Source organism: Schistocerca gregaria, unplaced genomic scaffold, assembly GCF_023897955.1.
Source record: "Schistocerca gregaria isolate iqSchGreg1 unplaced genomic scaffold, iqSchGreg1.2 ptg000077l, whole genome shotgun sequence".
NCBI classification, from domain to species: domain Eukaryota; kingdom Metazoa; phylum Arthropoda; class Insecta; order Orthoptera; family Acrididae; genus Schistocerca; species Schistocerca gregaria.
In genome coordinates, this window is record NW_026061710.1 from 2,963,842 (window position 1) to 2,991,563 (window position 27,722).

The following is a 27,722-nucleotide window of genomic DNA, read 5'->3' on the forward strand; positions in this document are numbered from 1 at the left end:
TATCTTTGTTTCATCAACACTCTCATAGTCTACAGATTACAGAATGCCACCAGATGTGCATCGGAAAGTACTACTGGTCTTCCAGGGAACGATCAAAGCGTAGACTGCTAGATACATTAATCCCACGGAGGAAAGTGCGCATGGTGACTGTTGTATTCAATCCCTATGCAATTTCTGTGTTTCATCAACACTCTGATATTCCACAAATTACGAAAAGCCTCCAGATGTGCATCGGAAACTACTACTGGTCTTCCAGTGAACGATCAAAGCGTAGACTGTTTGAGACATTACTCCCATGAAGGAAACTGCTCATGGAGACTGTTGTATTCAATCCCAATGCAATTTCTGTCTTTCATCAACACTCTGATAGTCCACAGATTACAGAAAGCATCCAGATGTGCATCATAAACTACTACTGGTCTTCCAGGGAACGATCAATGCGTAGACTGTTTCAGACATTACTCCCATGGAGGAAAGTGCGGATGGTGACTGTTGTATTCAATCCCGATGCAATTTCTGTGTTTCATCAACACTCTGATAGTCCACAGATTACAGAAAGCCACCAGATGTGCATCGGAAACTACTACTGGTCTTCCAGGGAACGATCAAAGCGTAGACTGTTTGAGACATTACTTTTATGTCGGAAAGTGCGCATGGTGACTGTTGTATTCAATCCCGATGCAATTTCTGTGTTTCACCAACACTCTGATAGTCCACAGATTACAGAATACCTCCAGATGTGCATCGGAAACTACTACTGGTCTTCCAGGGAACGATCAAAGCGTAGACTGTTTGAGACATTACTCCCATGAAGGAAACTGCTCATTGAGACTGTTGTATTCAATCCCGATGCAATTTCTGTGTTTCATCAACACTCTGATAGTCCACAAATTACAGAAAGCATCCAGATGTGCATCGGAAACTACTACTGGTCTTCCAGGGAACGATCAAAGCGTAGACTGTTTGAGACATTACTGCCGTGGAGGAAAGTGCGCATGGTGACTGTTGTATTCAATCCCGATGCATTTTCTGTGTTTCATCAACACTCTGATAGTCCACAAATTACGGAAAGCCTCCAGATGTGCATCGGAAACTACTACTGGTCTTCCAGGGAACGATCAAAGCGTAGACTGTTAGAGACATTACTCCCATGGAGGAAAGTGCGCATGGTGACTGTTGTATTCAATCCCGATGCAATTTCTGAGTTTCATCAACACTCTGATAGTCCACAGATTACAGAATGCCACCAGATGTGCATCTGACACTACTACAGGTCTTCGAGGGAACGATCAAAGCGGAGACTGTTTGAGAATTACTCCCATGGAGGAAAGTTCGCATGGTGACTGTTGTATTCAATCCCGATGCAATTTCTGTGTTTCATCAACAGTCTGATAGTCCACAGATTACAGAATGCCACCAGATGTGCATCGGAAATTACTACTGGTCTTCCAGGGGACGAACAAAGCGGAGACTGTTTGAGAATTACTCCCATGGAGGAAAGTTCGCATGGTGACTGTTGTATTCAATCCCGATGCAATTTCTGTGTTTCATCAACACTCTGAGACTCCACAGATTACAGAATGCCTCCAGATGTGCATCAGAAACTACTACTGGTCTTCCAGGGTACGATCAAATCGTAGACTGTTTGAGACATTACTCCCATGGAAGAATGTGCGCATGGTGACTGTTGTATTCAATCCCGATGCAATTTCTGTGTTTCATCAACACTCTGATAGTCCACAGATTACAGTATGCCTCCAGATGTGCATCGGAAAGTACTACTGGTCTTCCAGGGAACGATCAAAGCGTAGACTGCTAGAGACATTACTCCCATGGAGGAAAGTGCGCATGGTGACTGTTGTATTCAATCCCGATGCAATTTCTGTGTTTCATCAACTCTCTGATATTCCACAAATTACGAAAAGCCTCCAGATGTGCATCGGAAACTACTACTGGTCTTCCGGGGAACGATCAAAGCGTAGACTGTTAGAGACATTACTCCCATGGAGGAAAGTGCGCATGGTGACTGTTGTATTCAATCCCGATGCAATTTATGTGTTTCATCAACACTCTGATAGTCCACAGATTACAGAATGCCACCAGATGTGCATCGGAAACTACTACTGGTGCTCCGGGGAACGATCTAAGCGTAGACTGTTTGAGACATTACTCCCGTGGAGGAAAGTGCGCATGGTGACTGTTGTATTCAATCCCGATGCAATTTCTGTGTTTCATCAACACTCTGATAGTATACAGATTACAGAATGACACCAGATGTGCATCGGAAACTACTACTGGTCTTCCAGGGAACGATCAAAGCGTAAACTGTTTGACAATTACTCCCATGGGGGAAAGTTCGCATGGTGACTGTTATATTCAACCCCGATGCAATTTCTGTGTTTCATCAACACTTTGAGATTCCACAGATTACAGAATGCCTCCGGATGTGCATCGGAAACAACTACTGGTCTTCCAGGGAACGATCAAAGCGTAGAGTGTTTGAGACATTACTCCCATGAAGGAAAGTGAGCATGGTGAATGTTGTATTCAATCCCGACGCAATTTCTGTGTTTCATCAACACTCTGATAGTCCAGAGATTACAGTATGCCTCCAGATGTGCATCGGAAAGTACTACTGGTCTTCCAGGGAACGATCAAAGCGTAGACTGCTAGATACATTACTCCCATGGAGGAAAGTGCGCATGGTGACTGTTGTATTCAATCCCGATGCAATTTCTGTGTTTCATCAACTCTCTGATATTCCACAAATTACGAAAAGCCTCCAGATGTGCATCGGAAACTACTACTGGTCTTCCAGGGAACGATCAAAGCGTAGACAGTTAGAGACATTACTCCCATGGAGGAAAGTGCGCATGGTGACCATTGTATTCAATCCCGATGCAATTTCTGTGTTTCATCAACACTCTGATAGTCCACAGATTACAGAAAGCATCCAGATGTGCATCATAAACTACTACTGGTCTTCCAGGGAACGATCAAAGCGTAGACTGTTAGAGACATTACTCCCATGGAGGAAAGTGCGCATGGTGACTGTTGTATTCAATCCCGATGCAATTTCTGAGTTTCATCAACACTCTGATAGTCCACAGATTACAGAATGCCACCAGATGTGCATCTGACACTACTACAGGTCTTCAAGGGAACGATCAAAGCGGAGACTGTTTGAGAATTACTCCCATGGAGGAAAGTTCGCATGGTGACTGTTGTATTCAATCCCGATGCAATTTCTGTGTTTCATCAACAGTCTGATAGTCCACAGATTACAGAATGCCACCAGATGTGCATCGGAAATTACTACTGGTCTTCCAGGGGACGAACAAAGCGTAGACTGTTTGAGAATTACTCCCATGGAGGAAAGTTCGCATGGTGACTGTTGTATTCAATCCCGATGCAATTTCTGTGTTTCATCAACACTCTGAGACTCCACAGATTACAGAATGCCTCCAGATGTGCATCAGAAACTACTACTGGTCTTCCAGGGTACGATCAAATCGTAGACTGTTTGAGACATTACTCCCGTGGAGGAAAGTGCGCATGGTGACTGTTGTATTCAATCCCGATGCAATTTCTGTGTTTCATCAACACTCTGATAGTATACAGATTACAGAATGACACCAGATGTGCATCGGTAACTACTACTGGTCTTCCAGGGAACGATCAAAGCGTAAACTGTTTGACAATTACTCCCATGGGGGAAAGTTCGCATGGTGACTGTTATATTCAACCCCGATGCAATTTCTGTGTTTCATCAACACTTTGAGACTCCACAGATTACAGAATGCCTCCGGATGTGCATCGGAAACTACTACTGGTCTTCCAGGGAACGATCAAAGCGTAGAGTGTTTGAGACATTACTCCCATGAAGGAAAGTGAGCATGGTGAATGTTGTATTCAATCCCGACGCAATTTCTGTGTTTCATCAACACTCTGATAGTCCAGAGATTACAGTATGCCTCCAGATGTGCATCGGAAAGTACTACTGGTCTTCCAGGGAACGATCAAAGCGTAGACTGCTAGATACATTACTCCCATGGAGGAAAGTGCGCATGGTGACTGTTGTATTCAATCCCGATGCAATTTCTGTGTTTCATCAACTCTCTGATATTCCACAAATTACGAAAAGCCTCCAGATGTGCATCGGAAACTACTACTGGTCTTCCAGGGAACGATCAAAGCGTAGACAGTTAGAGACATTACTCCCATGGAGGAAAGTGCGCATGGTGACTGTTGTATTCAATCCCGATGCAATTTCTGTGTTTCATCAACACTCTGATAGTCCACAGATTACAGAAAGCATCCAGATGTGCATCATAAACTACTACAGGTCTTCCAGGGAACGATCAATGCGTAGACTGTTTCAGACATTACTCCCATGGAGGAAAGTGCGCATGGCGACTGTTGTATTCAATCCCGATGCAATATCTGTGTTTCATCAACACTCTGATAGTCCACAGATTACAGAATGCCACCAGATGTGCATCGGAAACTACTACTGGTCTTCCAGGGAACGATCAAAGCGTAGACTGTTTGAAACATTACTCCCATGGAGGAAAGTGCGCATGGTGACTGTTGTATTCAATCCCGATGCAATTTCTGTGTTTCACCAACACTCTGATAGTCCACAGATTACAGAATACCTCCAGATGTGCATCGGAAACTACTACTGGTCTTCCAGGGAACGATCAAAGCGTAGACTGTTTGAGACATTACTCCCATGAAGGAAACTGCTCATGGAGACTGTTGTATTCAATCCCGATGCAATTTCTGTGTTTCATCAACACTCTGATAGTCCACAAATTACAGAAAGCATCCAGATGTGCATCGGAAACTACTACTGGTCTTCCAGGGAACGATCAAAGCGTAGACTGTTTGAGACAATACTGCCGTGGAGGAAAGTGCGCATGGTGACTGTTGTATTCAATCCCGATGCAATTTCTGTGTTTCATCAACACTCTGATAGTCCACAAATTACGGAAAGCCTCCAGATGTGCATCGGAAACTACTACTGGTCTTCCAGGGAACGATCAAAGCGTAGACTTTTAGAGACATTACTCCCATGGAGGAAAGTGCGCATGGTGACTGTTGTATTCAATCCCGATGCAATTTCTGAGTTTCATCAACACTCTGATAGTCCACAGATTACAGAATGCCACCAGATGTGCATCTGACACTACTACAGGTCTTCGAGGGAACGATCAAAGCGGAGACTGTTTGAGAATTACTCCCATGGAGGAAAGTTCGCATGGTGACTGTTGTATTCAATCCCGATGCAATTTCTGTGTTTCATCAACAGTCTGATAGTCCACAGATTACAGAATGCCACCAGATGTGCATCGGAAATTACTACTGGTCTTCCAGGGGACGAACAAAGCGGAGACTGTTTGAGAATTACTCCCATGGAGGAAAGTTCGCATGGTGACTGTTGTATTCAATCCCGATGCAATTTCTGTGTTTCATCAACACTCTGAGACTCCACAGATTACAGAATGCCTCCAGATGTGCATCAGAAACTACTACTGGTCTTCCAGGGAACGATCAAAGCGTAGACTGTTTGAGACATTACTTTTATGGAGGAAAGTGCGCATGGTGACTGTTGTATTCAATCCCGATGCAATTTCTGTGTTTCACCAACACTCTGATAGTCCACAGATTACAGAATGCCTCCAGATGTGCTTCGGAAATTACTACTGGTCTTCCAGGGAACGATAAAATCGTAGTCTGTATGAAACATTACTCCCATGAAGGAAACTGCTCATGGAGACTGTTGTATTCAATCCCGATGCAATTTCTGTGTTTCATCAACACTCTGATAGTCCACAGATTACAGAGAGACACCAGATGTGCATCGGAAACTACTACAGGTCTTCCAGGGAACGATCAAAGCGGAGACTGTTTGAGAATTACTCCCGTGGAGGAAAGTTCGCATGGTGACTGTTGTATTCAATCCCGATGCAATTTCTGTGTTTCATCAAAACTCTGATAGTCCACAGATTACAGAAAGCCACCAGATGTGCATCGGAAATTACTACTGGTCTTCCAGGGAACGATAAAAGCGTAGACTGTTTGAGACATTACTCCCATGAAGGAAACTGCTCATGGAGACTGTTGTATTCAATCCCGATGCAATTTCTGTGTTTCATCAACACTCTGATAGTCCACAGATTACAGAAAGCATCCAGATGTGCATCGGAAACTATTACTTGTCTTCCAGGGAACGATCAAAGCGTAGGCTGATAGAGACATTACTCCCATGGAGGAAAGTGCGCATGGTGACTGTTGTATTCAATCCCGATGCAATATCTTTGTTTCATCAACACTCTCATAGTCTACAGATTACAGAATGCCACCAGATGTGCATCGGAAAGTACTACTGGTCTTCCAGGGAACGATCAAAGCGTAGACTGCTAGATACATTACTCCCACGGAGGAAAGTGCGCATGGTGACTGTTGTATTCAATCCCTATGCAATTTCTGTGTTTCATCAACACTCTGATATTCCACAAATTACGAAAAGCCTCCAGATGTGCATCGGAAACTACTACTGGTCTTCCAGTGAACGATCAAAGCGTAGACTGTTTGAGACATTACTCCCATGAAGGAAACTGCTCATGGAGACTGTTGTATTCAATCCCAATGCAATTTCTGTCTTTCATCAACACTCTGATAGTCCACAGATTACAGAAAGCATCCAGATGTGCATCATAAACTACTACTGGTCTTCCAGGGAACGATCAATGCGTAGACTGTTTCAGACATTACTCCCATGGAGGAAAGTGCGGATGGTGACTGTTGTATTCAATCCCGATGCAATTTCTGTGTTTCATCAACACTCTGATAGTCCACAGATTACAGAATGCCACCAGATGTGCATCGGAAACTACTACTGGTCTTCCAGGGAACGATCAAAGCGTAGACTGTTTGAGACATTACTTTTATGTCGGAAAGTGCGCATGGTGACTGTTGTATTCAATCCCGATGCAATTTCTGTGTTTCACCAACACTCTGATAGTCCACAGATTACAGAATACCTCCAGATGTGCATCGGAAACTACTACTGGTCTTCCAGGGAACGATCAAAGCGTAGACTGTTTGAGACATTACTCCCATGAAGGAAACTGCTCATGGAGACTGTTGTATTCAATCCCGATGCAATTTCTGTGTTTCATCAACACTCTGATAGTCCACAAATTACAGAAAGCATCCAGATGTGCATCGGAAACTACTACTGGTCTTCCAGGGAACGATCAAAGCGTAGACTGTTTGAGACATTACTGCCGTGGAGGAAAGTGCGCATGGTGACTGTTGTATTCAATCCCGATGCATTTTCTGTGTTTCATCAACACTCTGATAGTCCACAAATTACGGAAAGCCTCCAGATGTGCATCGGAAACTACTACTGGTCTTCCAGGGAACGATCAAAGCGTAGACTGTTAGAGACATTACTCCCATGGAGGAAAGTGCGCATGGTGACTGTTGTATTCAATCCCGATGCAATTTCTGAGTTTCATCAACACTCTGATAGTCCACAGATTACAGAATGCCACCAGATGTGCATCTGACACTACTACAGGTCTTCGAGGGAACGATCAAAGCGGAGACTGTTTGAGAATTACTCCCATGGAGGAAAGTTCGCATGGTGACTGTTGTATTCAATCCCGATGCAATTTCTGTGTTTCATCAACAGTCTGATAGTCCACAGATTACAGAATGCCACCAGATGTGCATCGGAAATTACTACTGGTCTTCCAGGGTACGATCAAATCGTAGACTGTTTGAGACATTACTCCCATGGAAGAATGTGCGCATGGTGACTGTTGTATTCAATCCCGATGCAATTTCTGTGTTTCATCAACACTCTGATAGTCCACAGATTACAGTATGCCTCCAGATGTGCATCGGAAAGTACTACTGGTCTTCCAGGGAACGATCAAAGCGTAGACTGCTAGAGACATTACTCCCATGGAGGAAAGTGCGCATGGTGACTGTTGTATTCAATCCCGATGCAATTTCTGTGTTTCATCAACTCTCTGATATTCCACAAATTACGAAAAGCCTCCAGATGTGCATCGGAAACTACTACTGGTCTTCCGGGGAACGATCAAAGCGTAGACTGTTAGAGACATTACTCCCATGGAGGAAAGTGCGCATGGTGACTGTTGTATTCAATCCCGATGCAATTTATGTGTTTCATCAACACTCTGATAGTCCACAGATTACAGAATGCCACCAGATGTGCATCGGAAACTACTACTGGTGCTCCGGGGAACGATCTAAGCGTAGACTGTTTGAGACATTACTCCCGTGGAGGAAAGTGCGCATGGTGACTGTTGTATTCAATCCCGATGCAATTTCTGTGTTTCATCAACACTCTGATAGTATACAGATTACAGAATGACACCAGATGTGCATCGGAAACTACTACTGGTCTTCCAGGGAACGATCAAAGCGTAAACTGTTTGACAATTACTCCCATGGGGGAAAGTTCGCATGGTGACTGTTATATTCAACCCCGATGCAATTTCTGTGTTTCATCAACACTTTGAGATTCCACAGATTACAGAATGCCTCCGGATGTGCATCGGAAACTACTACTGGTCTTCCAGGGAACGATCAAAGCGTAGAGTGTTTGAGACATTACTCCCATGAAGGAAAGTGAGCATGGTGAATGTTGTATTCAATCCCGACGCAATTTCTGTGTTTCATCAACACTCTGATAGTCCAGAGATTACAGTATGCCTCCAGATGTGCATCGGAAAGTACTACTGGTCTTCCAGGGAACGATCAAAGCGTAGACTGCTAGATACATTACTCCCATGGAGGAAAGTGCGCATGGTGACTGTTGTATTCAATCCCGATGCAATTTCTGTGTTTCATCAACTCTCTGATATTCCACAAATTACGAAAAGCCTCCAGATGTGCATCGGAAACTACTACTGGTCTTCCAGGGAACGATCAAAGCGTAGACAGTTAGAGACATTACTCCCATGGAGGAAAGTGCGCATGGTGACTATTGTATTCAATCCCGATGCAATTTCTGTGTTTCATCAACACTCTGATAGTCCACAGATTACAGAAAGCATCCAGATGTGCATCATAAACTACTACTGGTCTTCCAGGGAACGATCAATGCGTAGACTGTTTCAGACATTACTCCCATGGAGGAAAGTGCGGATGGTGACTGTTGTATTCAATCCCGATGCAATTTCTGTGTTTCATCAACACTCTGATAGTCCACAGATTACAGAATGCCACCAGATGTGCATCGGAAACTACTACTGGTCTTCCAGGGAACGATCAAAGCGTAGACTGTTTGAAACATTACTCCCATGGAGGAAAGTGCGCATGGTGACTGTTGTATTCAATCCCGATGCTATTTCTGTGTTTCACCAACACTCTGATAGTCCACAGATTACAGAATACCTCCAGATGTGCATCGGAAACTACTACTGGTCTTCCAGGGAACGATCAAAGCGTAGACTGTTTGAGACATTACTCCCATGAAGGAAACTGCTCATGGAGACTGTTGTATTCAATCCCGATGCAATTTCTGTGTTTCATCAACACTCTGATAGTCCACAGATTTCAGAATGCCACCAGATGTGCATCGGAAACTACTACTGGTCTTCCAGGGAACGATCAAAGCGTAGACTGTTTGAGACAATACTGCCGTGGAGGAAAGTGCGCATGGTGACTGTTGTATTCAATCCCGATGCAATTTCTGTGTTTCATCAACACTCTGATAGTCCACAAATTATGGAAAGCCTCCAGATGTGCATCGGAAACTACTACTGGTCTTCCAGGGAACGATCAAAGCGTAGACTGTTAGAGACATTACTCCCATGGAGGAAAGTGCGCATGGTGACTGTTGTATTCAATCCCGATGCAATTTCTGAGTTTCATCAACACTCTGATAGTCCACAGATTACAGAATGCCACCAGATGTGCATCTGACACTACTACAGGTCTTCCAGGGAACGATCAAAGCGGAGACTGTTTGAGAATTACTCCCATGGAGGAAAGTTCGCATGGTGACTGTTGTATTCAATCCCGATGCAATTTCTGTGTTTCATCAACAGTCTGATAGTCCACAGATTACAGAATGCCACCAGATGTGCATCGGAAATTACTACTGGTCTTCCAGGGGACGAACAAAGCGGAGACTGTTTGAGAATTACTCCCATGGAGGAAAGTTCGCATGGTGACTGTTGTATTCAATCCCGATGCAATTTCTGTGTTTCATCAACACTCTGAGACTCCACAGATTACAGAATGCCTCCAGATGTGCATCAGAAACTACTACTGGTCTTCCAGGGTACGATCAAATCGTAGACTGTTTGAGACATTACTCCCATGGAAGAATGTGCGCATGGTGACTGTTGTATTCAATCCCGATGCAATTTCTGTGTTTCATCAACACTCTGATAGTCCACAGATTACAGTATGCCTCCAGATGTGCATCGGAAAGAACTACTGGTCTTCCAGGGAACGATCAAAGCGTAGACTGCTAGAGACATTACTCCCATGGAGGAAAGTGCGCATGGTGACTGTTGTATTCAATCCCGATGCAATTTCTGTGTTTCATCAACTCTCTGATATTCCACAAATTACGAAAAGCCTCCAGATGTGCATCGGAAACTACTACTGGTCTTCCGGGGAACGATCAAAGCGTAGACTGTTAGAGACATTACTCCCATGGAGGAAAGTGGGCATGGTGACTGTTGTATTCAATCCCGATGCAATTTATGTGTTTCATCAACACTCTGATAGTCCACAGATTACAGAATGCCACCAGATGTGCATCGGAAACTACTACTGGTGCTCCGGGGAACGATCTAAGCGTAGACTGTTTGAGACATTACTCCCGTGGAGGAAAGTGCGCATGGTGATTGTTGTATTCAATCCCGATGCAATTTCTGTGTTTCATCAACACTCTGATAGTATACAGATTACAGAATGACACCAGATGTGCATCGGAAACTACTACTGGTCTTCCAGGGAACGATCAAAGCGTAATCTGTTTGACAATTACTCCCATGGGGGAAAGTTCGCATGGTGACTGTTATATTCAACCCCGATGCAATTTCTGTGTTTCATCCACACTCTGAGACTCCACAGATTACAGAATGCCCTCGGATGTGCATCGGAAACTACTACTGGTCTTCCAGGGAACGATCAAAGCGTAGAGTGTTTGAGACATTACTCCCATGAAGGAAAGTGAGCATGGTGAATGTTGTATTCAATCCCGACGCAATTTCTGTGTTTCATCAACACTCTGATAGTCCAGAGATTACAGTATGCCTCCAGATGTGCATCGGAAAGTACTACTGGTCTTCCAGGGAACGATCAAAGCGTAGACTGCTAGATACATTACTCCCATGGAGGAAAGTGCGTATGGTGACTGTTGTATTCAATCCCGATGCAATTTCTGTGTTTCATAAACTCTCTGATATTCCACAAATTACGAAAAGCCTCCAGATGTGCATCGGAAACTACTACTGGTCTTCCAGGGAACGATTAAAGCGTAGACAGTTAGAGACATTACTCCCATGGAGGAAAGTGCGCATGGTGACTGTTGTATTCAATCCCGATGCAATTTCTGTGTTTCATCAACACCCTGATAGTCCACAGATTACAGAAAGCATCCAGATGTGCATCGGAAACTACTACTGGTCTTCCAGGGAACGATCAAAGCGTAGACTGTTTCAGACATTACTCCCATGGAGGAAAGTGCGGATGCTGACTGTTGTATTCAATCCCGATGCAATTTCTGTGTTACATCAACACTCTGATAGTCCACAGATTACAGAATTCCACCAGATGTGCATCGGAAACTACTACTGGTCTTCCAGGGATCGATCAAAGCGTAAACTGTTTGAGACATTACTTTTATGGAGGAAAGTGCGCATGGTGACTGTTGTATTCAATCCCGATGCAATTTCTGTGTTTCATCAACACTCTGATAGTCCACAAATTACGGAAAGCCTCCAGATGTGCATCGGAAACTACTACTGGTCTTCCAGGGAACGATCAAAGCGTAGACTGTTAGAGACATTACTCCCATATAGGAAAGTGCGCATGGTGACTGTTGTATTCAATCCCGATGCAATTTCTGAGTTTCATCAACACTCTGATAGTCCACAGATTACAGAATGCCACCAGATGTGCATCGGAAACTACTACAGGTCTTCCAGGGAACGATCAAAGCGTAGACTGTTTGAGACATTACTCCCATGAAGGAAACTGCTCATGGAGACTGTTGTATTCAATCCCGATGCAATTTCTGTGTTTCATCAACACTCTGATAGTCCACAGATTACAGAAAGACACCAGATGTGCATCGGAAACTACTACAGGTCTTTCAGGGAACGATCAAAGCGGAGACTGTTTGAGAATTACTCCCGTGGTGGAAAGTTCGCATGGTGACTGTTGTATTCAATCCCGATGCAATTTCTGTGTTTCATCAACACTCTGATAGTCCACAGATTACAGAATTCCACCAGATGTGCATCGGTAACTACTACTGGTGTTCCAGGGAACGATCAAAGCGGAGACTGTTTGAGAATTATTCCCATGGGGGAAAGTTCGCATGGTGACTGTTGTCTTCAATCCCGATGCAATTTCTGTGTTTCATCAACACTCTGAGACTCCACAGATTACAGAATGCCTCCAGATGTGCATCGGAAACTACTACTGGTCTTCAAGGGTACGATCAAATCGTAGACTGTTTGAGACATTACTCCCATGGAAGAATGTGCGCATGGTGACTGTTGTATTCAATCCCGATGCAATTTCTGTGTTTCATCAACACTCTGATAGTCCACAGATTATAGTATGCCTCCAGATGTGCATCGGAAAGTACTACTGGTCTTTCAGGGAACGATCAAAGCGTAGACTGCTAGATACATTACTCCCACGGAGGAAAGTGCGCATGGTGACTGTTGTATTCAATCCCGATGCAATTTTTGTGTTTCATCAACACTCTGATATTCCACAAATTACGAAAAGCCTCCAGATGTGCATCGGAAACTACTACAGGTCATCCAGGGAACGATCAAAGCGTAGACTGTTTGAGACATTACTCCCATGAAGGAAACTGCTCATGGTGACTGTTGTATTCAATCCCGATGCAATTTCTGTGTTTCATCAACACTGTGATAGTCCACAGATTACAGAAAGCATCCAGATGTCCAACATAAACTACTACTGGTTTTCAGGGGAACGGTCAAAGCGTAGACTGTTTCAGACATTACTCTCATGGAGGAAAGTGCGGATGGTGACTGTTGTATTCAATCCCGATGCAATTTCTGTGTTTCTTCAACACTCTGATAGTCCACAGATTACAGAATGCCACCAGATGTGCATCGGAAACTACTACAGGTCTTCCAGGGAACGATCAAAGCGTAGACTGTTTGAGACATTACTCCCATGAAGGAAACTGCTCATGGAGACTGTTGTATTCAATCCCGATGCAATTTCTGTGTTTCATCAACACTCTGATAGTCCACAGATTACAGAAAGACACCAGATGTGCATCGGAAACTACTACAGGTCTTTCAGGGAACGATCAAAGCGGAGACTGTTTGAGAATTACTCCCGTGGTGGAAAGTGCGCATGGTGACTGTTGTATTCAATCCCGATGCAATTTCTGTGTTTCACCAACACTCTGATAGTCCACATATTACAGAATACCTCCAGATGTGCATCGGAAACTACTACTGGTCTTCCAGGGAACGATCAAAGCGTAGACTGTTTGAGACATTACTCCCATGAAGGAAACTGCTCATGGAGACTGTAGAATTCAATCCCGATGCAATTTCTGTGTTTCATCAACACTCTGATAGTCCACAGATTACAGAAAGCATCCAGATGTGTATCGGAAACTATTACTTGTCTTCCAGGGAACGATCAAAGCGTAGGCTGATAGAGACATTACTCCCATGGAGGAAAGTGCGCATGGTGACTGTTGTATTCAATCCCGATGCAATATCTTTGTTTCATCAACACTCTCATAGTCTACAGATTACAGAATGCCACCAGATGTGCATCGGAAAGTACTACTGGTCTTCCAGGGAACGATCAAAGCGTAGACTGCTGGATACATTACTCCCACGGAGGAAAGTGCGCATGGTGACTGTTGTATTCAATCCCGATGCAATTTCTGTGTTTCATCAACACTCTGATATTCCACAAATTACGAAAAGCCTCCAGATGTGCATCGGAAACTACTACTGGTCTTCCAGGGAACGATCAAAGCGTAGACTGTTAGAGACATTACTCCCATGGAGGAAAGTGCGCATGGTGACTGTTGTATTCAATCCCGATGCAATTTCTGTGTTTCATCAACACTCTGATAGTCCACAGATAACAGAAAGCATCCAGATGTGCATCATAAACTACTACTGGTCTTCCAGGGAACGATCAAAGCGTAGACTGTTTCAGACATTACTCCCATGGAGGAAAGTGCGGATGGTGACAGTTGTATTCAATCCCGATGCAATTTCTGTGTTTCATCAACACTCTGATAGTCCACAGATTACAGAATGCCACCAGATGTGCATCGGAAACTACTACTGGTCTTCCAGGGAACGATCAAAGCGTAGACTGTTTGAGACATTACTTTTATGTCGGAAAGTGCGCATGGTGACTGTTGTAATCAATCCCGATGCAATTTCTGTGTTTCACCAACACTTTGATAGTCCACAGATTACAGAATACCTCCAGATGTGCATCGGAAACTACTACTGGTCTTCCAGGGAACGATCAGAGCGTAGACTGTTTGAGACATTACTCCCATGAAGGAAACTGCTCATGGAGACTGTTGTATTCAATCCCCATTCAATTTCTGTGTTTCATCAACACTCTGATAGTCCACAAATTACAGAAAGCATCCAGATGTGCATCGGAAACTACTACTGGTCTTCCAGGGAACGATCAAAGCGTAGACTGTTTGAGACATTACTGCCATGGAGGAAAGTGCGCATGGTGACAGTTGTATTCAATCCCGATGCAATTTCTGTGTTTCATCAACACTCTGAGAGTCCACAAATTACGGAAAGCCTCCAGATGTGCATCGGAATCTACTACTGGTCTTCCAGGGAACGATCAAAGCGTAGACTGTTAGAGACATTACTCCCATAGAGGAAAGTGCGCATGGTGACTGTTGTATTCAATCCCGATGCAATTTCTGAGTTTCATCAACACTGTGATAGTCCACAGATTACAGAATGCCACCAGATGTGCATCGGAAACTACTACAGGTCTTCCAGGGAACGATCAAAGCGGAGACTGTTTGAGAATTACTCCCATGGAGGAAAGTTCGCATGGTGACTGTTGTATTCAATCTCGATGCAATTTCTGTGTTTCATCAACACTCTGATAGTCCACAGATTACAGAATGCCACCAGATGTGCATCGTAAACTACTACTGGTCTTCCAGGGAACGAACAAAGCGGAGACTGTTTGAGAATTATTCCCATGGGGGAAAGTTCGCATGGTGACTGTTATATTCAACCCCGATGCAATTTCTGTGTTTCATCAACACTCTGAGACTCCACAGATTACAGAATGCCTCCGGATGTGCATCGGAAACTACTACTGGTGCTCCGGGGAACGATCTAAGCGTAGACTGTTTGAGACATTACTCCCGTGGAGGAAAGTGCGCATGGTGACTGTTGTATTCAATCCCGATGCAATTTCTGTGTTTCATCAACACTCTGATAGTATACAGATTACAGAATGACACCAGATGTGCATCGGAAACTACTACTGGTCTTCCAGGGAACGATCAAAGCGTAAACTGTTTGACAATTACTCCCATGGGGGAAAGTTCGCATGGTGACTGTTATATTCAACCCCGATGCAATTTCTGTGTTTCATCAACACTTTGAGATTCCACAGATTACAGAATGCCTCCGGATGTGCATCGGAAACTACTACTGGTCTTCCAGGGAACGATCAAAGCGTAGAGTGTTTGAGACATTACTCCCATGAAGGAAAGTGAGCATGGTGAATGTTGTATTCAATCCCGACGCAATTTCTGTGTTTCATCAACACTCTGATAGTCCAGAGATTACAGTATGCCTCCAGATGTGCATCGGAAAGTACTACTGGTCTTCCAGGGAACGATCAAAGCGTAGACTGCTAGATACATTACTCCCATGGAGGAAAGTGCGCATGGTGACTGTTGTATTCAATCCCGATGCAATTTCTGTGTTTCATCAACTCTCTGATATTCCACAAATTACGAAAAGCCTCCAGATGTGCATCGGAAACTACTACTGGTCTTCCAGGGAACGATCAAAGCGTAGACAGTTAGAGACATTACTCCCATGGAGGAAAGTGCGCATGGTGACTGTTGTATTCAATCCCGATGCAATTTCTGTGTTTCATCAACACTCTGATAGTCCACAGATTACAGAAAGCATCCAGATGTGCATCGGAAACTACTACTGGTGTTCCAGGGAACGATCAAAGCGGAGACTGTTTGAGAATTATTCCCATGGGGGAAAGTTCGCATGGTGACTGTTGTCATCAATCCCGATGCAATTTCTGTGTTTCATCAACACTCTGAGACTCCACAGATTACAGAATGCCTCCAGATGTGCATCGGAAACTACTACTGGTCTTCAAGGGTACGATCAAATCGTCGACTGTTTGAGACATTACTCCCATGGAAGAATGTGCGCATGGTGACTGTTGTATTCAATCCCGATGCAATTTCTGTGTTTCATCAACACTCTGATAGTCCACAGATTATAGTATGCCTCCAGATGTGCATCGGAAAGTACTACTGGTCTTTCAGGGAACGATGAAAGCGTAGACTGCTAGATACATTACTCCCACGGAGGAAAGTGCGCATGGTGACTGTTGTATTCAATCCCGATGCAATTTTTGTGTTTCATCAACACTCTGATATTCCACAAATTACGAAAAGCCTCCAGATGTGCATCGGAAACTACTACAGGTCTTCCAGGGAACGATCAAAGCGTAGACTGTTTGAGACATTACTCCCATGAAGGAAACTGCTCATGGTGACTGTTGTATTCAATCCCGATGCAATTTCTGTGTTTCATCAACACTCTGATAGTCCACAGATTACAGAAAGCATCCAGATGTCCATCATAAACTACTACTGGTTTTCAGGGGAACGATCAAAGCGTAGACTGTTTCAGACATTACTCCCATCGAGGAAAGTGCGGATGGTGACTGTTGTATTCAATCCCGATGCAATTTCTGTGTTTCATCAACACTCTGATAGTCCACAGATTACAGAATGCCACCAGATGTGCATCGGAAACTACTACTGGTCTTCCAGGGAACGATCAAAGCGTAGACTGTTTGAGACATTACTTTTATGGCGGAAAGTGCGCATGGTGACTGTTGTATTCAATCCCGATGCAATTTCTGTGTTTCACCAACACTCTGATAGTCCACATATTACAGAATACCTCCAGATGTGCATCGGAAACTACTACTGGTCTTCCAGGGAACGATCAAAGCGTAGACTGTTTGAGACATTACTCCCATGAAGGAAACTGCTCATGGAGACTGTTGAATTCAATCCCGATGCAATTTCTGTGTTTCATCAACACTCTGATAGTCCACAGATTACAGAAAGCATCCAGATGTGCATCGGAAACTATTACTTGTCTTCCAGGGAACGATCAAAGCGTAGGCTGATAGAGACATTACTCCCATGGAGGAAAGTGCGCATGGTGACTGTTGTATTCAATCCCGATGCAATTTCTGTGTTTCATCAACACTCTGAGAGTCCACAAATTACGGAAAGCCTCCAGATGTGCATCGGAATCTACTACTGGTCTTCCAGGGAACGATCAAAGCGTAGACTGTTAGAGACATTACTCCCATGGAGGAAAGTGCGCATGGTGACTGTTGTATTCAATCCCGATGCAATTTCTGAGTTTCATCAACACTCTGATAGTCCACAGATTACAGAATGCCACCAGATGTGCATCGGAAACTACTACAGGTCTTCCAGGGAACGATCAAAGCGGAGACTGTTGGAGAATTACTCCCATGGAGGAAAGTTCGCATGGTGACTGTTGTATTCAATCCCGATGCAATTTCTGTGTTTCATCAACACTCTGATAGTCCACAGATTACAGAATGCCTCCAGATGTGCATCGGAAACTACTACTGGTCTTCCAGGGTACGATCAAATCGTAGACTGTTTGAGACATTACTCCCATGGAAGAAAGTGCGCATGGTGACTGTTGTATTCAATCCCGATGCATTTTTGTGTTTCATCAACACTCTCATAGTCCACAGATTACAGATTGCCTCCAGATGTGCACCGGAAACTTCTACTGGTCTTCCACTGAACGATCCAAGCGTAGAGTGTTTGAGACATTACTCCCATGAAGGGAAGTGAGCATGGTGACTGTTGTATTCAATTCCGATGCAATTTCTGTTTTTCATCAACACGCTGATACTCCACAGATTACAGAATGCCTCCAGATGTGCATCGGAAACCACTACTGGTCTTCCAGGGAACGATCAACGCGTAGAATATTTGGGACATTACTCCCATGGACGAAAGTGCGCATAATGACAAATGTATTAAATCCCGATGCAGTTACTGTGTTTCATCAACACTCTGATGGTCCACAAATTACGGAAAGCCTCCAGATATGCATCAGAAACTACTACTGGTCTTCCAGGGAACGATCAAAGCGTAGATTGTTAGAGACATTACTCCCATGGAGGAAAGTGCGCATGGTGACTGTTGTATTCAATCCCGATGCAATTTCTTAGTTTCATCAACACTCTGATAGTCCACAGATTACAGAATGCCTCCAGAAGTGCTTCGGAAACCACTACTGGTCTTCCAGGGAACGATCAACGCGTATAATATTTGGGACAATACTCCCATGGACGAAAGTGCGCATGATGACAAATGTATTGAATCCCGATGCAATTTCTGTGTTTCATCAACACTCTGATGGTCCACAAATTACGGAAAGCCTCCAGATATGCATCGGAAACTACTACTGGTCTTCCAGGGAACGATCAAAGCGTAGATTGTTAGAGACATTACTCGCATGGAGGAAAGTGCGCATGGTGACTGTTGTATTCAATCCCGATGCAATTTCTGTGTTTCATCAACACTCTGATAGTCCACAAATTACGGAAAGCCTCCAGATGTGCATCGGAAACTACTACTGGTCTTCCAGGGAACGATCAAAGCGTAGACTGTTAGAGACATTACTCCCATGGATTAAAGTGCGCATGGTGACTGTTGTATTCAATCCCGATGCAATTTCTGAGTTTCATCAACACTCTGATAGTCCACAGATTACAGAATGCCACCAGATAAGCATCGGAAACTACTACAGGTCTTCCAGGGAACGATCAAATCGGAGACTGTTTGAGAATTACTCCCATGGAGGAAAGGTCGCATGGTGACTGTTGTATTCAATCCCGATGCAATTTCTGTGTTTCATCAACACTCTGATACTCCACAGATTACAGAATGCCTCCAGATGTGCATCGGAAACCACTACTGGTCTTCCAGGGAACGATCAACGCGTAGAATATTTGGGACAATACTCCCATGGACGAAAGTGCGCATGATGACAAATGTATTGAATCCCGATGCAATTTCTGTGTTTCATCAACACTCTGCTGGTCCACAAATTACGGAAAGCCTCCAGATATGCATCGGAAACCACTACTGGTCTTCCAGGGAACGATCAAAGCGTAGATTGTTAGAGACATTACTCCTATGGAGGAAAGTGCGCATTGTGACTGTTGTATTCAATCTCGATGCAATTTCTGTGTTTCATCAACACTCTGATAGTCCACAAATTACGGGAAGCCTCCAGATGTGCATCGGAAACTACTACTGGTCTTCCAGGGAACGATCAAAGCGTAGACTGTTAGAGACATTACTCCCATGGAGGAAAGTGCGCATGGTGACTGTTGTATTCAATCCCGATGCAATTTCTGAGTTTCATCAACACTCTGATAGTCCACAGATTACAGAATGCCACCAGATAAGCATCGAAAACTACTACAGGTCTTCCAGGGAACGATCAAATCGGAGACTGTTTGAGAATTACTCCCATGGAGGAAAGGTCGCATGGTGACTGTTGTATTCAATCCCGATGCAATTTCTGTGTTTCATCAACACTCTGATAGTCCACAGATTTCAGAATGCCACCAGATGTGCATCGGAAACTACTACTGTTCTTCCAGGGAACGAACAAAGCGGAGACTGTTTGAGAATTATTCCCATGGAGGAAAGTTCGCATGGTGACTGTTGTATTCAATCCCGATGCAATTTCTGTGTTTCATCAACACTCTGAGACTCCACAGATTACAGAATGCCTCCAGATGTGCATCGGAAACTACTACTGGTCTTCCAGGGTACGATCAAATCGTAGACTGTTTGAGACATTACTCCCATGGAAGAATGTGCGCATGGTGACTGTTGTATTCAATCCCGATGCAATTTCTGTGTTTCATCAACACTCTGATAATCCACACATTACAGAATGCCTCCGGATGTGCATCGGAAACTACTACTGGTCTTCCAGGGAACGATCAAAGCGTAGAGTGTTTGAGACATTACTCCCATGAAGGGAAGTGAGCATGGTGACTGTTGTATTCAATCCCGATGCAATTTCTGTGTTTCATCAACACTCTGATAGTCCACAGATTATAGAATGCCTCCAGATGTGCATCGGAAACCACTACTGGTCTTCCAGGGAAAGATCAACGCGTAGAATATTTGGGACATTACTCCCATGGACGAAAGTGCGCATGATGACAAATGAATTAAATCCCGATGCAATTTCTGTGTTTCACCAACGCTCTGATGGTCCACAGATTACAGTATGCCTCCAGATGTGCATCGGAAAGTACTACTGGTCTTCCAGGGAACGATCAAAGCGTAGACTGGTATATACATTACTCCCATGGAGGAAAGTGCGCATGGTGACTGTTGTATTCAATCCCGATGCAATTTCTGTGTTTCATCAACTCTCTGATATTCCACAAATTACGAAAAGCCTCCAGATGTGCATCGGAAACTACTACTGGTCTTCCAGGGAACGATCAAAGCGTAGACTGTTAGAGACATTACTCCCATGGATTTAAGTGCGCATGGTGACTGTTGTATTCATTCCCGATGCAATTTGTTTGTTTCATCAACACTCTGATAGTCCACAGATTACAGAATGCCACCAGATGTGCATCGGAAACTACTACTGGTGTTCCGGGGAACGATCTAAGCGTAGACTGTTTGAGACATTACTCCCGTGGAGGAAAGTGCGCATGGTGACTGTTGTATTCAATCCCGATAAATTAATGTGTTTCATCAACACTCTGATAGTCCACAGATTACAGAATGCCACCAGATGTGCAACGGAACTACTACAGGTCTTCCAGGGAAAGATCAAAGCGGAGACTGTTTTAGAATTTCTCCCATGGAGGAAAGTTCGCATGGTGACTTTTGTATTAAATCCCGATGCAATTTCTGTGTTTCATCAACACTCTGATAGTCCACAGATGACAGAATGCCACCAGATGTGCACTGGAAACTACTACTGGTCTTCCAGGGAACGATCAAAGCGTAGAGTGTTTGAGACATTACTCCCATGAAGGGAAGTGAGCATGGTCACTGTTGTATTCAATGCCGATGCAATTTCTGTGTTTCATCAACACTCTGATAGTCCACAGATTACAGATTGCCTCCAGATGTGCACCGGAAACTACTACTAGTCTTCCAGGGAACGATCAAAGCGTACTGTTTGAGACATTACTCCCATGGAAGAAAGTGCGCATGGTGACTGTTGTAGTCAATCCCGATGCAATTTTTGTGTTTCATCAACACTCTGATAGTCCACAGATTACAGAATGCCTCCAGATGTGCATCGGAAACCACTAATGGTCTTCCAGGGAACGATCAACGCGTAGACTATTTGGGACATTACTCCCATGGACGAAAGTGCGCATGATGACAAATGTATTAAATCCCGATGCAATTTCTGTGTTTCATCAACACACTGATGGTCCACAAATTACGGAAAGCCTCCAGATATGCATCGGAAACTACTACTGGTCTTCCAGGGAACGATCAAAGCGTAGATTGTTAGAGACATTACTCCCATGGAGGAAAGTGCGCATGGTGACTGTTGTATTCAATCCCGATGCAATTTCTGTGTTTCATCAACACTCTGATAGTCCACAAATTACGGAAAGCCTCCAGATGTGCATCGGAAGCTACTACTGGTCTTCCACTGAACGATCAAAGCGTAGACTTTTAGAGACATTACTCCCATGGGGGAATGTGCTCATGGTGACTGTTGTATTCAATCCCGATGCAATTTCTGCGTTTCATCAACACTCTGACAGTATACAGATTACAGATGGCCACCAGATGTGCATCGGAATCTACTACTGGTCTTTCAGGGAACGATCAAAGCGTAGACTGTTTGAGACATTACTGCCGTGGAGGAAAGTGCGCATGGTGACAGTTGTATTCAATCCCGATGCAATTTCTGTGTTTCATCAACACTCTGATAGTCCACAAACTACGGAAAGCCTCCAGATGTGCATCGGAAACTACTACTGGTCTTCCAGGGAACGATCAAAGCGTAGACTGTTAGAGACATTACTCCCATGGGGGAAAGTGCTCATGGTGACTGTTGTATTCAATCCCGATGCAATTTCTGTGTTTCATCAACACTCTGACAGTCTACAGATTACAGATGGCCACCAGATGTGCATCGGAAACTACTACTGGTCTTCCAGGGAACGATCAATGCGGAGACTGTTTGAGAAGTATTCCCATGGAGGAAAGTTCGCATGGTGACTGTTGTATTCAATCCCGATGCAATATCTGTGTTTCATCAACACTCTGATAGTCTAAAGATTACAGAATGCCACCAGATGTGCATCGGAAACAACTACTGGTCTTCCAGGGAACGATCAAAGCGTAGACTGTTTGAGACATTACTGCCGCGGAGAAAAGTGCGCATGGTGACTTTTGTATTCAATCCCGATGCAATTTCTGTGTTTCATCAACACTCTGATAGTCCACAGATTACAGAATGCCTTCAGATGTGCATCGGAAACTACTACTGGGCTTCCAGGGAACGATCAAAGCGTAGAGTGTTTGAGACATTACTTCCATGAAGGAAAGTGAGCATGGTGACTGTTGTATTCAATCCCGATGCAATTTCTGTGTTTCATCAACACTCTGATAGTCCACAGTTACAGAATGCCTCCAGATGTGCATCGGAAAGTACTACTAGGCTTCCAGGGAACGATCAAAGCGTAGACTGTTAGAGACATTACTCCCATGGAGGAAAGTGCGCATGGTGACTCTTGTATTCAATCCCGATGCAATTTCTGTGTTTCATCATCACTCTGATAGTCCACAGATTACAGAATGCCTCCAGATGTGCATCGGAAACTACTACTGGTCTTCCAGGGTACGATCAAAGTGTAGACTGTTTAAGACATTACTCCCATAGAGGAAAGTGCGCATGGTGACTGTTGTATTCAATCCCGATGCCATTTCTGTGCTTCATCAACACTCTGACAGTCTACAGATTACAGAATGCCACCAGATGTGCATCGGAAACTACTACTGGTCTTTCAGGGAAAGATCAAAGCGTAGACTGTTTGAGACATTACTCCCGTGGAGGAAAGTGCGCATGGTGACTGTTGTATTCAATCCCGATGCAATTTCTGTGTTTCACAACACTCTGATTGTCCACAGTTTACAGAATGCCTCCAGATGTTCATCGGAAGCTACTACTGGTCTCCCAGGGAACGATCAAAGTGTAGACTGTTTGAGACATTACTGCCGTGGAGGAAAGTTCGCATGGTGACTGTTGTATTCTATCCCGATGCAATTTCTGTGTTTCATCAACACTCTGATAGTCTACAAATTACGGAAAGCCTCCAGATGAGCATCGGAAACTACTACTGGTCTTCCAGGGAACGATCGAAGCGTAGACTGTTAGAGACATTACTCCCATGGAGGAAAGTGCGCATGGAGACTGTTGTATTCAATCCCGATGCAAATTCTGTGTTTCATCAACACTCTGATAGTCCACAGATTACAGAATGCCACCAGATGTGCATCGGAAACTACTACTGGTCTTCCAGGGAACGATCAAAGCGGAGACTGTTTGAGAATTACTCCCATGGAGGAAAGTTCGCATGGTGACTGTTGTATTCAATCCCGATGCAGTTTCTGTGTTTCATCAACACTCTGATACTCCACAGATTACAGAATGCCTCCAGATGTGCATCGGAAACTACTACTGTTCTTCCAGGGAACAATCAAATCGTAGACTGATTGAGATATTACTACCATGGAAGAAAGTGCGCATGGTGACTGTTGTCTTCAATCTCGATGCAATCTCTGTGTTTCATCAACACTCTGATAGTCCACAAATTACGAAAAGCCTCCAGATGTGCATCGGAAACTACTACTGGTCTTCCAGGGAACGATCGAAGCGGAAACCTTTTGAGAATTACTCCCATGGAGGAAAGTTCGCATGGTGACTGTTGTATTCAATCCAGATGCAATTTCTGTGTTTCATCAATACTCTGATAGTCCACAGATTACAGAATGCCTCCAGATGTTCATCGGAAACTACTACTGGTCTCCAAGTGAACGATCAAATCGTAGACTGTTTGAGACATTACTGCCGTGGAGGAAAGTTCGCTTGGTGACTGTTGTATTCTATCCCGATGCAATTTCTGTGTTTCATCAACACTCTGATAGTCTAAAGATTACAGAATGCCACCAGATGTGCATCGGAAACTACTACTGGTCTTCCAGGGAACGATCAAAGCGTAGACTGTTTGAGACATTACTGCCGTGGAGAAAAGTGCGCATGGTGACTGTTGTATTCAATCCCGATGCAATTTCTGTGTTTCATCAACACTCTGATAGTCCACAGATTACAGAACGCCTCCAGATGTGCATCGGAAACTACTACTGGGCTTCCAGGGAACGATCAAAGCGTAGAGTGTTTGAGACATTACTTCCATGAAGGAAAGTGAGCATGGTTACTGTTGTATTCAATCCCGATGCAATTTCTGTGTTTCATCAAAACTCTGACAGTCTACAGATTACAGAATGCCACCAGATGTGCATCGGAAACTACTACTGGTCTTTCAGGGAAAGATCAAAGCGTAGACTGTTTGAGACATTACTCCCGTGGAGGAAAGTGCGCATGGTGACTGTTGTATTCAATCCCGATGCAATTTCTGTGTTTCACAACTCTCTGATTGTCCACAGTTTACAGAATGCCTCCAGATGTTCATCGGAAACTACTACTGGTCTCCCAGGGAACGATCATAGTGTAGACTGTTTGAGACATTACTGCCGTGGAGGAAAGTTCGCATGGTGACTGTTGTATTCTATCCCGATGCAATTTCTGTGTTTCATCAACACTCTGATAGTCTACAAATTACGAAAAGCCTCCAGATGAGCATCGGACACTACTACTGGTCTTCCAGGGAACGATCGAAGCGTAGACTGTTAGAGACATTACTCCCATGGAGGAAAGTGCGCATGGAGACTGTTGTATTCAATCCCGATGCAATTTCTGTGTTTCATCAACACTCTGATAGTCCACAGATTACAGAATGCCACCAGATGTGCATCGGAAACTACTACTGGTCTTCCAGGGAACGATCAAAGCGGAGACTGTTTGAGAATTACTCCCATGGAGGAAAGTTCGCATGGTGACTGTTGTATTCAATCCCGATGCAATTTCTGTGTTTCATCAACACTCTGATACTCCACAGATTACAGAATGCCTCCAGATGTGCATCGGAAACTACTACTGGTCTTCCAGGGAACAATCAAATCGTAGACTGATTGAGATATTACTCCCATGGAAGAAAGTGCGCATGGTGACTGTTGTATTCAATCTCGATGCAATTTCTGTGTTTTATCAACACTCTGATAGTCCACAGATTACAGAATGCCACCAGATGTGCATCGGAAACTACTACTGGTCTTCCGGGGAACGATCAAAGAGTAGACGGTTTGGGACATTACTCCCATGGAGGTAGTTGCGCATGGTGGCTGTTTTATTCAATCCCGATGCAATTTCTGTGTTTCATCAACACTCTGATAGTCCACAGATTACAATATGCCACTAGATGTGCATTGGAAACTACTACTGGTCTTCCAGGGAACGATCGAAGCGGAAACCTTTTGAGAATTACTCCCATGGAGGAAAGTTCGCATGGTGACTGTTGTATTCAATCCAGATGCAATTTCTGTGTTTCATCAACACTCTGATACTTTACAGATTACAGAATGCCTCCAGATGTGCATCGGAAACTACTACTGGGCTTCCAGGGATCGATCAAAGCGTAGAGTGTTTGAGACATTACTTCCATGAAGGAAAGTGAGCATGGTGACTGTTGTATTCAATCCCGATGCAATTTCTGTGTTTCATCAACACTCTGATAGTCCACAGTTACAGAATGCCTCCATATGTGCATCGGAAAGTACTACTGGGCTTCCAGGGAACTATCAAAGCGTAGACTGTTAGAGACATTACTCCCATGGAGGAAAGTGCGCATGGTGACTGTTGTATTCAATCCCGATGCAATTTCTGTGTTTCATCAACACCCTGATAGTCCACAGATTACAGAATGAAACCAGATGTGCATTGGGAACTGCTACTGGTCTTCCTGGGAACGATCAAAGCGGAAACTGTTTGAGTATTACTCCCATGGAGGAAAGTGCGCATGGTGACTGTTGTATTCAATCCCGATGCAATTTCTGTGCTTCATCAACACTCTGTTAGTCCACAGTTTACGGAAAGTCTCCAGATGTGCATCGGAAAGTACTACTGGTCTTACAGGGAACGATCAAAGCGTAGACTGTTTGACACATTACTCCCGTGGAGGAAAGTGCGCATGGTGACTGTTGTATTCAATCCCGATGCAATTTCTGTGTTTCATCAACACTCTGACAGTCTACAGATTACAGAATGCCACCAGATGTGCATCGGAAACTACTACTGGTCTTTCAGGGAACGATCAAAGCGTAGACTGTTAGAGACATTACTCCCGTGGAGGAAAGTGCGCATGGTGACTGTTGTATTCAATGCCGATGCAATTTCTGTGTTTCACAACACTCTGATAGTCCACAGATTACAGAATGCCTCCAGATGTTCATCGGAAACTACTACTGGTCTCCTAGTGAACGATCAAAGCGTAGACTGTTTGAGACATTACTGCCGTGGAGGAAAGTTCGCTTGGTGACTGTTGTATTCTATCCCGATGCAATTTCTGTGTTTCATCAACACTCTGATAGTCCACAAATTACGGAAAGCCTCCAGATGAGCATCGGAAAGTACTACTGGTCTTCCAGGGAACGATCGAAGCGTAGACTGTTAATGACATTACTCCTATGGAGGAAAGTGCGCATGGTGACTGTTGTATTCAATCCCGATGCAATTTCTGTGCTTCATCAACACTCTGATAGTCCACAGTTTAGGGAAAGTCTCCAGATGTGCATCGGAAAGTACTACTGGTCTTACAGGGAACGATCAAAGCGTAGACTGTTTGAGACATTACTCCCATGGAGGAAAGTGCGCATGGTGACTGTTGTATTCAATCCCGATGCAATTACTGTGTTTCGCAACACTCTGATAGTCCACAGATTACAGAATGCCTCCAGATGTTCATCG